Source organism: Fulvia fulva, chromosome 7 (assembly GCF_020509005.1).
Source record: "Fulvia fulva chromosome 7, complete sequence".
NCBI classification, from domain to species: domain Eukaryota; kingdom Fungi; phylum Ascomycota; class Dothideomycetes; order Mycosphaerellales; family Mycosphaerellaceae; genus Fulvia; species Fulvia fulva.
This window is the reverse complement of record NC_063018.1, coordinates 3,171,284-3,184,933: the sequence shown is the minus strand read 5'-3', so window position 1 is coordinate 3,184,933 and position 13,650 is coordinate 3,171,284.

The window sequence follows — 13,650 nt, the reverse complement described above, 5'->3', positions numbered from 1 at the left end:
CCTAAACTCGGACCTACTATATACTATATATCTGTAACTACCTCCTAGAATCGATAGGCCATCCTATAGACACGCCCTTAAGCTAGTTAAGGCCCTCTACGGTCTAAAGGAGTTCCCTTTATTATAGTACAACTCCCTAACCGAGACGCTAGCCTTACTTAAACTAGTACCCCTATCGGACTCCGAATATATCTACTATAACAATAAGGTTATGTTATTCTTTTACGGTAACGACCTAGTTATGCTCTACTACCGTAAGTATAAGGCCTATACTACTAACATTAAGTAGCGGCTACTTACTAAGTACGAGATATAGGAGCTCAGTAATCTCTCCTAGTTCCTAGGAATCAAGGTTACGCGCGATAGAAACAAGCGCTTGCTATAGCTCTCTTAAGAAGACTATATTAAGAAGCTAGCCGCCAAATTTAGTATATCTACGAATATACGTAAAACGATAGTACTAGTAGATCAACACCTTGATCAGACCGTTCTAGAGGGTCATTAACCCACCTCTATCGCCATCCTTACGTACTAATAACGTATAGGATCCCTTAACTTCGCCGCTATATATACGCGGCCTAATATCGCCTTTTCCTTATCTATACTATCGTAGTATCTAACTAAGCTAACTGAGACACACCTTAAGCTTATACATTAGTGCTTACGCTATCTCCTAGAGACTAAGAACCTCTGCCTTATATATAGCGCTAGCAAACATATCACTAGCCTTTATAGCTAACTAGAGCACCTCGGTAGTAACTACGAGTTCTTTAGAGCATCGGACGCGTCCTACGGTATAAATAATGATAGGACTAGCTTAAATAGCTAGGTCTTTATACTGTTCGGTAGACTAGTAGATTATAAGGTATCTAAACAAATCACTATTACCAAGTCCTTAATAGAGGCTGAGCTACTCGGGCTTTCGTAAGCCGCCTTAGAGCTTATATAGTAGGAACGAGTCTTCGCTAAGATATACCTTTAGTTTAATCAGCGCACCTACTTATACTACGACAACACGTAGACTATCCGCCTTATTAACTAACAAGGGTAAAAGCTTAATACGAAGCTACGCCACGTTAATATCTACTACTACTAGCTCCAATAGCGAGACTAGCGCGGAGACATTAAGATTAAGTATCTTAGTACTAACGACATACCTATAGACGGGCTGACTAAGCTGCTTCTACTATAGAAGCATAAGCACTTCGTTAAGCTGCTTAATATAGCTAAGGAAGGCGTAGACCTACGTACCTTAGTACCCTCTATAGCCGTATTAGGAGGTAACGGGCTAATAGACACCTAAGAAGCCCGTAGTAGCGGCCTTACCTTATCTCGAAACGAACACCGAACGGCTTTATCTTTACGGACACCTCTCGAGAAGCGCTAGTAGGCGTAAAACACGGCTACTAGTAGCTACTAATGCTATAGACGACGACGAAGCTAGGGCAAAGCATCTACTATTTACCGGTACGGCCCTAGCACTATTATTAATAGGTGTTTCTCGGACTCCTATTAGCTAATAGCGCAAGGGCGAGAAACACCCCTGTTACTAGTAGTAGCGTATACGCGCAACAAAAGTAGCGCGTCTAATTAGAAAGCGAGAAACGCCTCTAACTTACTACTAGTAACAATACTACTATCTTATTACTATATCATCCGCTACTTTCGTACCTTATATATAGCACACACTTGCCTAAAACAAAAAAGTGTCACTACCCTAAGGTAATGACCTTTAAAAGTGTAGAAAGTAAGGCACCCCAAAGGTGCCTTTTTAACTTTCCGATTCGTTACTCCGGTATTACCTATTAGAGCCCTATTACACCTTATATAGTACAAGCTCTGTCGTAGATAGCCTAGTGTATTACGCTACTAACTAGTACCTTATACTCCCTAGGGGTAGAGCGAGCTCTCTTACTATTCGCCGGAGCGAAATAACTTAGTATAGAGTAATTATCGGACAATTTAATAAGTTAAGCGGACGATAATATATGTTTAAGCATACGATAGGACTAAGGCTACCCCTAGATCAAACTTAGGACCTCTAATGTTTACTAGTAGGTAAGATAATTATATACTTAAGTGAAAGTCTGTATAACGGGACTATTACCTAAGCTATCTTACCGGTAATAGTTACATATTCTATACTTTATTATATAGGTAATAATGGCAGTAGTGAAAGTGAGGAATGAGGGAAGGGGTACAAAGCTTACCTTACTCACCTCACCTCACTTCACTTGAAATAGCTAACTTACCCTTACTATAGTAGTAGTAATACCGAGGGCCTAACGTCACTACTATAGATAGGGGGGGTAGTTATGACAGGGTGTACGCGATTATATAGGAATTAGCTTATTCACTCTAGCGCACGAGCTAAGGGGGTGTGTCGCGATCCGAGCGTATATATAGGCAACATCCTATTATTAAAACTTAAGGCCACGTACGCTAAGAATTAGGTGACTAATTAGTTACCTATAGCCTCTTTAAGAGCAACACTTGTCTATTCTAGATAGACATATACAATACACAACCTACTTTTAAAACACCCTATATAAGCCCGTATAATAACTTCCTACACTTCTAATATAATAGTATCTACCTATACTAATACCGGCGATACTATATATAGATATACGCTATCCTATAGGGTCCTTCTTTGTCTTTCGTATAATCCGCCGTCTTCTACTACTACGTAACTCGTACCTATTTAATAGGTTATAAGCCCGAGTTAGTAACTCGGTGTTTCACCCTCGACAAAGTCGTATTAGAGTTATTCCTCTCTAGAATAAAAGGAAGGCAGACTAGAGGCCGCACCCGTATTATATAGGAAGCTATAGCCGTGCTATAGGTGTATATAAGACGTAAAAGAGCCTAGTAAGGTACTATTAGACTCCGAGTTAGGGAGCCTATACTAATACCTTAGACAAGTAGGCGAGCTTACTAAGAAGAGTCGCTCTCCGGACATCGCGTTCGTATCGACTAACTGTTCATTCTAAGAGAGCCGTAGTGTCTTAGAAACCCCCTCTACTAAGAGAGTTACACTATAGTGTCTTAGTACTAATACGAGACAGTGTCTTAGAAACACGATCCTTACGACCGACTTTCCTCGCTTTCTAGTAGATAGCTATTCTCTCTACTATTAACCTCGCGTTCGGTTCACCTCCTATCGATCTAATCGCGTACGAACGAATATATCCTTTTACCTAAGGGTAGCTAACCTATCCCTTAACTTACAAAAAAAATAGAGAACGAGACTAGGTTTATAAGAAACAGAGTAGCACCTATTCTAATAAGAGAGAACCACGAAATATAGTTCAAGCTAATAAGAATATACCTAGTATTAAAGCAGGTTAACTAGGTCCTCGAAGACATTATTACGGACATTCTCGCTACAACCCTATCTATAGCGACACCCTCTACATCATCGGAGTCATCCCTTCCTTTAGATTAAGCGATAAGGAAGGCATCGTATAGACGGCATAATGTAACGGCCCTATATAAGATGTACATCTGTCTATCGATAGATAACTAAGAGATAATATACGAGATCCGGTGTACAAAGGAGTTGTAGGAATAGGCTAAAGCTAAATATAAGAGAAGACTTCTCGCTACTAGAATAAGTTTGCTTTAGCAATATATCAATTTCGTAATAACAGAGGACTAGTTAATAGATGACGCCTAGTAGGAGCTTAGCTCAATTGTAAGGAGGACTGTTTTAATCTCGCCTTAGTTCTAAGACATTAAGACTAAGGATAGAAAGATCTAGCAACTCTTAGTAGCTCTACTAGACTCATTTGGCTCAATTCGCGATACAATTGATGCCTAGGTAAATCTCTTACTATAAGACATTCTTACAATTCTGAGGGAGAAGCAACAATCAATGATTTATTAAGGGATAGCTATGTTCGCTAAGAAGGGTTTCTAGGGCAAGCTTACGTACTATCTCTACGGTAGTGACCATTTTATAAGCAAGTGCCTATACCTTTCTACAGCTTAGTAGGCTGTTAGGAACAAGGACAAACTAGCTAGGGTTACCTACCCTACTAAGAGACAACCGTTACTACCTCGTAGGAGGTTATTATTACTAAACCTTCGTGATGTCCTTAAGGTAATAACGGACCTTACAAAGTAGATAAAGGAGAGCCGCAAGCCAAAGGCCTCCTCTAGTAAGCCTATAAGGGCCTATACGACCTAGGAAGACCTACTAGACTCTAAGATACTATTAGAAGATAATAATATTAATGAGGTTGCCTATTCTACTATAGAAGCTAAGGGTAAGTACCCCTCGTCCGAGTAGTTATTTAACTCTTATGCTTTATTATATATAACGGACTAAGATTTACTATTTAGGACACGAAAGCCTCTTTAAAAGAGGAAGTAGATCAAGGTTAGGGGTGGCTATCTATAAGCTATATATATAGGAAGTACAGTAATAGGTAGTCCTTCTAGAAAGCAAATTGTCTTAGAAAATGTCCTGTTTGTTCCTAGCCTTAGAGTTAGTCTTGTTTCGTAGAATTAGTTTAGCTAATAGTTTACTATCTAACTACCTAGTTTCACCCTAAAATCCTTGTCTAGTAAACCCGTTGTCTAGACCAAACTTCGAGGAGGAGTACCGTTTATCTACTCGATCTCGGAAATTCTTAAGCTATAGTAAACTAGTATACTCTCTTAAGAACGTGACGGTACCGCTATAGCTAACACTAAGTCCGAAGATTAGTAGGAGCTATAGTATAGAAGATGTGCACACCTTAGTAAGGGACTGCTAAGAAACCTATATAGAGTTACTAATAAGAAAGATCCTAATCCTATTCCTTCTAAACACTAGAACTGTAAGGTCTGCTCCCTTATAAATATAAGGAAGTTCAAAGGACCTGCTATAGAGAGGAAAGGGGAGAGGCTAGCCCTCATCTCTATTGACATCTATAGGCCTTTTTAGGGCGTAGTCTCTAGGCTAGGATACAAATATTGGCTTGAGATTGTAGACAACTTCTCTAGGAAGAAGTGGGTAATCCCTTTGAAGGCTAGGAGCGACGCTCCTATAGCCCTACGGGATTAGAAGGTCTAGGTAGAACGGTAGTCAAGGTACTTTCTGTCTACGATCCGTAGTAATAGTACAAAGGAAATTCTCGCCTTACTAAAAGAGTAGGAGAAGGAGTTTGGCACTTAGATAGACACAACTAATGCCTACAACTCTCTTTAAAATGGACCTGTAGAAAGGTCAATTCAAGCCTCTAAGAACATAGTCAGGGCTATACTTAAAGACTCTAGTATACTAGTTAAGTTCTGGCCAGAAGCTTTATAAGCACAGACTATAATTAGAAACAGACTGCCTAATAGTCCGATCAATAATAGTATTACTCTTTTACTAGAAGAAGCCTTTACTAGCTAAGTACTATTAGTCGACTATTTCCGCGTCTAGGGATATAAAGCTATAGTCTATATAGACCTAAGAGCCTAACCTTAAGGCTTAAGGAGAGACAAGTTAATAAACCGAGGAAAAGAAGCCGTGTTTATAGGCTACTTAGAAAACACTACAAAACAATAGCTGTTCTAGGATCCCGATATAAAAGCAATAAAAGCTTATAGTCACGTCGACTAGTTTAAGAATAAGAAGGGGGAAGATATAGATCTTGGTATTACCTTTACTAACTAGCCGAGTCGAGCGCTATAGCGCAATCCTATTAGGAGGAAGCCCTTTAGGGCGAAATTTTCCGATAGGGGATTATTAGAGACACCGTTACGAAGGCTAGGAGAAAATATTAAGGCGGTTTTAATACTATCGAAGGCCGATAACGGTAGATCTATACAGAACCTACCTAAGTTATTAACACTATAGCAACCGCTATTTATACAACTTCCCCCTCCCCTAAAGGATATTAGGGAATACTAGAAGTTTAGAGATTAGGGTACTCTAATAAAAGAAAAAGAAGATGTCGTTCAGTTCGACCTATCCGAACACCTAGCGCCACCTTAGGTTGTAGGTAATAAGAGGTTAAGGGGGGACGGAGATAATAACTCTAAAGAGTATAAGGCTAAACACTATAAGGCTCTTATCGCCTAGATGTTCTATCTAGACCCTATAATAAGCTAGGTAGAGGAGATTCTGAACGACGTAGAAGAATATACATTTGCTACTATTAGGCAGGCTATAGCCTATTAGTAGGAAGTACCAATCCCAAAGTCCTATAAGGTAGTCGTAGGAGACCCCGAATAGGGATATATATAGAGAGAGGCAATCGAGAACGAACTTATTGCCTTAGTAAATAACAACACCTAGGAAGCAGTTGTACCGCCAAAGGGTCGAATCTAATTACTTCTAGGTAGGTCTTTGATATGAAAAGAATGATTAGTAGAGCTATTAAGAAGTTCAAGACAAGATTAGTTATAAGATGGTTTTTATAGAAATATAGGGTTGACTTCGAAGAGACCTTTATACCTACTATTAGATATAATACTCTCCGAGTATTCATAGTAGTAGTGTATAGGAGAGATCTCGAGATATACCTAGTAGATGTGAATAATGCTTTTACCTAAAGTAGCCTTCTTAAAGACATCTATATAATTCCACCCCTAGGAGTTAAAGCACCTCTAAACATAGTATTCAAGGTCCTACGAAGCCTTTATAGGCTAAGTAAGTAGCTAGAGACTAGAACAAGCTCTATGTTACGAAGCTAGAGAAGATTGGATTTACCTAGTCCTAGGTAGATCTATACCTACTTGTCTATACGGATAGAGACCTTATAGTCCTTACCTATATAGATGATATACCTATTGTAGCTCCGAAGCTATTAGATGTTCAGTAGTTTAAGGCTAAGCTTAGAAAAGTGTTTAAGATTAAAGATCTTAGTGAACCTACGAAGATCCTTAGAATAAGGATTATAAGAGATAGGTCCTAAGGCACTTTAAAGCTTAATCAAGGGCACTATGTCTACGCTAACTTAGCCAAGATGAATATAGCTAGAGAGAAGGCTACGCTAACCTACTTACCTATAGAGAGCTACGAGCATTTAGTACCTACGGTACCTATAGATAAGAGGTGTAACAAACAGGATTACTAGGGCTATAATAGTACCTAGATATAGCTAATGACAATGACAAGGCCAGACTTAGCATTCCCCCTTAGAAGAATTAGCTTATTTGTTACTGATCCCTCGTAGTAGTATATAAAGGCTTTAAAGAAGCTCTCCCGATACCTACGGTCGTACCTAGACCTAGGTCTTATATATAGAAAGGGAGGGGGCAATCTCTAGGGATACTCGGACTCTAACTACGCTATAGACAAAGTGGATAGAGTCTCAATTCTAGGATACGTATAGTTCCTTTATAGATCACCTATGTCCTAGATAAGTAGGAAGTAGAAGTCTATTATAATATTAATAATAGAAGCTAAGTTCATAGCTATAAACGTAGCCGCAAAGTAGTCACAATTTCTTGCTACTGTCCTTAGGGAAATGGGGTGCCTAGAACTAGTAGGAAAGAGCTCTTTCTAGCCGAGTATAAGGGCAAGCAAGGGCACTATTAACGAGCTAAGGTTAGTTAAGCTTATAGGTAATAACTAAGCCGCTTTAACACTTGTTAAAGATGCCTATATATATAAAAGGTCAAAGCATATTGATGTTATATATAACTATATCAGACATCTCTAGTAGTAGAAGAAGATTGTAGTAGACTACTACTATATAAAGGATATAGCTACTAATAGGTTAATAAAGCCCCTTAATAGCTAGTAGTTCTAAGACTTTATAAGGTAGCTCTAGCTTACGTAAAGGGATTGTAGGAGACTATGTGGCCTAAGTAGGAGTGTTAAGAACATATAGGCCGTAGGACAAGTATATAGGTGTAGGTGTGTTATGTGACTAGATCACGTGACTAGGGTTTGCTAGCCTATAGGCTAGCAAACATCCGGACACCTAGTATCTACCTATACTAACACTAGCGATACTATATATAGATATACGCTATCCTATTAGGTCCTTCTTCGTCTTTTATATAATCCGCCGTCTTCTACTACTACGTAACTCGTACCTATTTAATAGCCTACCCTAATAACTACCTTATCTATAACCCCCCTAGCTTCCGCCTCTTATCTATCTACTCCTCCGTCTCGCTAGCGAGGCTAAACTACTAGAGGTATCCCTACTATAGTATCTACTAAGAGATTCGGCGAATGTTACCTTTATCCCTAATAATTAACTTATAGTCTCTCCTTCCCGCTTAGTACCTCTAATTCCCCCTACCTCTCGCCTACTACGGGCATCGTAGTAGTATATATTCTAGGTTTTACGATAGGTAGCTACACTAGTAGGCTAGGCTATAGATGTTTAGTACGCGTCTCCTAATTAGGTAGGCCCTTAATCTAATATATTCGGACCTGATTTGGATCGCTATGCTTACTTCGGCCCTTATTAGGTCCCTATATAGCTAGTAATTATGTCTCTAGAAGGCTCGGAGTACTATCGGGCCTATTGTCTTAGGGACCTTCCTTTTTTAGTCCTACTCCTATAGGTAGCTCGCTATCTATTCCGCTAGGCTTTAGGTCTTAGCCTTACTCCCGCCGGCCTAGCGAGTCCTACGCTCCTCCTCTTTTCGTACTAGCTTTTCGGTACTTGTCTATACGGCCGTAAAGGTAGTAAGGTCATCCTCTTTTTAGCTTGTCCTATGTCCGGCCCCTCTCCGGTAGTAGCTTTCTATCTTATTCTTTGCCTCCTAGATCGTAGTTTATACTAGGTAATCTATTGTCTTTACCGTGTATTAAATTCTTATTCCCCGGATATATTGGCCAATTAGTAGTATTCCTGTCTCTATTTCTACCGTGCTTATTAACGTTATCTTATATACGCCTAGTATCCTATATAGGTTACCTACCTATATCCTATTTAGGGGTTGCTCTATCCGTTTCGGGATCGGCTTACCTACGCCTCCTATCCCCTAGATCTATACCCCGTATAATATAGCTAGTCTAACGATCGCCTTATATATTACTCTTACCTTATCGAATATTACTCCCTATATAGACGCCGTAAGCCTCTTTATCGAGGCTTCGTTAACTTACGCTCGACTCTAGGCTTTCTTAATCTATATATTCTAGCTTAGCTTTAGGTCGAGCTAGATCCCTAGTACTCGTAGCTCCGCTAATAGCTTAGTCTCGTAGCCTTAGATTCTACCGCCGCCTTTATATTATAGTATATTCTCGCTTTACTAAAGTATATAAGTTAGTACTTTTTAGGGGCGAACCGGGTACTATACTTCTTTACCTACTCCTCGAATTTCTTGTGCCTATCTTTAAGGAGGCGACAGTTCTCCTCTATCGAGTCTAACTAGGCTAGAATGTTTATATTATCTACGAATCCCGATACTAAGGTTTACGGAGAGGTAAGTAGAGGGATTAGATTAGACATAAATATTAGAAATAGGATAGGGGAGAGAGTAGATCCCTAAGGTATTCTAGCCTCTACCTTTACCGGGTCGGACGTATACCTCCCTAGGACTAGGTATGTCGTCTATTCCTAGAGAAAGGAGTAGACGAACTTCGTTACCTACTAGGGGATGCCTTTCTATTATAGGATATATATTAGCCTATAGTATAAGACGTTATCGAAGGCTCCTACGATGTTGAGGGATAGTAAGGATGCCGCTTAGTTCCTACCGTAGTACTAGAGGGTCTGAATTTGCTCCGTAATTAGCTCTATTACTATTAGTATTAATCGCTAGCTTCTTCCCCCTATCTATATTACTAGGAGTACGTAGTTGTCCTCGGCTAGCTACGTAAGTCTCTAGGCTACTATCTCTTCTAGGACCTTCCCTATCGTGTTTAGAAGTACGATTAGTCTATACGATTTAGGCTAAGTATAGTCCTCCTTCTATAGCTTACGTAGCACTACTATTATAGACTCTCTATACGGCTTCGGGTGATACCCTAGCCGTAGGTACGCGGTAAATAGGTTTATAAGGCTCGGCGCGATCTCTTCTCTATACTCTTTTAGTAGTATATTTAGTATCCTGTCTAGGCCTAGGGCTTTTCGTCCTTTTAGCTTACTTATAACTCCTGTTACTATATTAGAGCTAACCGCCTAATCTATGTCTAGGGGTTCCGGGTATATACTCGGGTCGATATCCGTAAGATCTACCTCTACTTACGTCAAAAAGAAATAGTCGGCTAATACTTTTGCCTTACCCCGGGGCGTAGTCTAGGCAATTCCTTCGCGGTCTACAATTAGAGGGAAGTAAGGGGTTTGTTGCTCTTTAGGTAGTCGTGCCTATTTAGCTAGTCTCTATATCTATTCCGGGTTTTCTATAACGAGTCCGATCGTCGCTCTCTAGTCCTATAGCTTATCGCGTCTTATCTATACCTTCTTCTCTTATGTCGCGCGACAGTATTACTCCTTCGTCTCTTAGTAAGGAAGGAATTGTATTTAGTAAGCTAGCTACGAGATAAGGTAATAAGTCTTAACCGCGCTTTCCTACTTATCTAGTACTACCGTATAGCCTCGTTTCGAGAGGTTAGCCCGGAGCAAAAGCTTTCCTCTACGCCCTCCCTCCCTATTTACTCCTTAAGCTAATATCTACCTCTATAGGCCTAAGCCCTTTAGTACTCTCTATTAACCGATATACGTATCCGTCCTCTCGGGCTATATAGATAGTATTAGCCGTCGCTACTAGTATATACTACGCCCTAGGTTTTAACGCCCTTCGCGTTACCGTAGCCTATCTCTAGAAAGCGGCCGTCTATACCTCGTAGGTTTGCTCGGGACATATACTACGCCGGGTAGCGTACTCCTTACGTTTCTGCCTACTAACTAATATAGAGTTCCTTATTACCCTACCCTCGATCCTCCCCGATTATAGAACTAATCTACTCGTATTATACGTCTTTTCCCCGTCCTAATAGCCGTCTTTTCCTTGTCGTAATCTACTATATTAGACTAGGTACGTTATATAGCGGAATAGGTAGTACCTTAGGTAAAACCCTCGTTCCTATACCGGGTACTTAATAGGCCCTTATAGGCTTCGTCGCGTATCTACCTACCTACCGTATTGCCCGCTAGTAAACACTAGATTATTTCGTAGTCCGCTCGACGCCGTCGTATAGTCCGCTTAGTTATTGTTCTATAGTCCGCTCGTCTAATATTCGTCGCTTAGCCCGCTTAGTTTACGGTCTCCGGAGGTGAAAATTCTATACTTATACTAGAGGTGTCCTATCGAGCGTATAGGCCACGGTTCCGCGCCCTTCTTATAAAAGAAGAGGGACTCGCTCCCGACACGAGTACACGCTCGTCGGATAGTTTTTATACCCGTTTTGCTAGTAGTCCTCTATTCGCCGCGGCTTCGCCTACGTTACGCGCCCGTCGCGCCTACGACGCTCTAGCGTAAAAATACTTAGCTCTCTCGTAGCAAGACGAGAGGTTCGTAGCCGATACTACGTATAGGTAATTCTCGTCGTCGACCCGAGCGTATATATAGGTAATAGCCTATTATTAAAACTTAAGGCTACGTACGCTAAGAATTAGGTAACTTATTAGTTACCTATAGCCTCTTTAAGAGTAACACTTGTCTATTCTAGATAGATATTGTTACGGTAGCTCCGTAAGTAAAGGATTCGGATCGAGTTACGTAACTCGTAATTACGTAATATCGATAACTAAGCTCGGCCCGAGCGCGACCTCGGCTTCCCTTAAGAAGCCCTCTCTCTCTTAGAACTACCTTCTCTCTTTAGCTATCGACTTCGTCAATAAACTACTACTATACTCGCCTACTATAGCCTCGTAACACTTCGATAGCTCGATAATAAGGACGCTACTATATATAGCGCCGCTTACGAAAAAAGCCGCGACTCCGCGTACTCGAAGCCGCGACATCGCGTATCTTCGGAAGTCGCGATATATAGCGACTTCCTTAGTACTAGCGATAGGTAGCGTAGTGCTCTCTTCTTAAAGCCGCCGCTTAAGGCGTAACTTATATTATAGCTAGAGTAAACGACTATAGCGGCGACGATACTTAACGTATTAGTCGCCTAGCTAGACTAACTCGAAACTTAGAACTCTTTACCCGAGCCGACGAATATACTATAGACGACCAACTACCCTAGTAAGTAAGGGCGCGCCTAGTAACCTTAGGATAGCTTACGCGTAGGTATATATACTTATCGGTCGGCGGGCCGTAAAATATATATAGTAATCCTAAAAAAAGATAATAAATCTGAAATTTTCAGATTCCCGTATCTTCGCCTTATAGAGAAATTCTTCGTAAATCCTAGCTTCCTACTAAGGTCGCCTCCTAACTATATATATCTCAGTAGTACCCCTATATACCCCTACTACGTAATTAACCGTTAAAGGTTAACGAGATTCGACGCGCAAATTTCAGGGTCTAAAGGGGGCCCTTAGCTCGTTAACATATCCTCCCCTATTACGAAACTGTCCCTAGTTTCACCTCCGCTACGCTAATATAAACTAAGAAACTATACCTATAAGTTATACGTAAGGAAGGCGGATCCGGCGTCTAGTTAAGTAGTTAGTCTAGAGATATTAAGGAGATCATAAGTTTATTCTATTAGGGGCTAAGGAGGCTAAGTCAAGGTCTAGTCTTCGTAGTAAGCCTACTCTTAAATTAAGGATATAGCCTAGAAATTGGTCAAGCACGCTAGAAACTAGGTACTAGAACTAGAAGCTAGTTAAATTAAGGTCAAAAATCAAAACCACTAAGTAAACTCCGTAGTAAAGGAGGTACGACTAGGAAGTAAGAGCCTCCTTCTAAGCATTTTTCTAAAGGCTAATATATATCTATCGTGCTAGTAAACTATAAGTTAGGGAACTCCTTACGCCTAAAAAAAGAAACAATGAAATCCTATCTCTCCTTTGACCTAAATCCTTAGAATTTAGCTATCTCCTCCGTAGTAAGGTTATAAGGCCGTACCTATAGTCTCGTCGGCTTAGATTCTAGTTCCGGAAGTGTAGTAGCTCTATTAATGCCTATTAGGAGAGATTAGCGGAGACAAACATATCGATCTAGTAGTATATACTAAACACCTTAGTATTAAGCTTTGAAATTACCCCCTTAAACTTTGCTTTTCTACCCGCTCCTTAAAAGGATAAGTAGGCGCTAGGTACGATAGGTAAGCTAAACTTATATACTATCCTCGGGCTAATAATGTTGACTTTAGATCCCTCGTTAAGTAGGGCTCGAGTCTAACCTTTACTAGTCCTAAGCTTAGTAACTACCTAAGGGCTAGGTACTATTATAAAATCGTCTAGTATACTAGAGAGACCGATCTTTTTAATATTCTCGTATAACTCGGCGGTAGGGATAGTATCCTTACTATATAATATTATTAAGAACACACCTATAAAGCGAGCTTAATAATTATCCCGAAAGACTTCTTTATTAGCCTCTTCTTCCTCGTCTTTATAGGTAGCGACATAACTCGTACGGACTTTAGTCCCTTCTTAGCTAGCTAACTTACGGACGGTAGTAAGCTTAGACTATAGATTAGGGGTATTTACTACTCTCCTAAACAAGGTAGTCTTAAACTAGCGACTATACTAAAACTAGTCCCGGGTATTAACATTTAAAAACGTAGTCTAAAGGATTTAATCAATCTAATAGGTCACTCCCTCCTCCTTAGTAACGGGCCTATCTATTATAAGTAGGTATAAG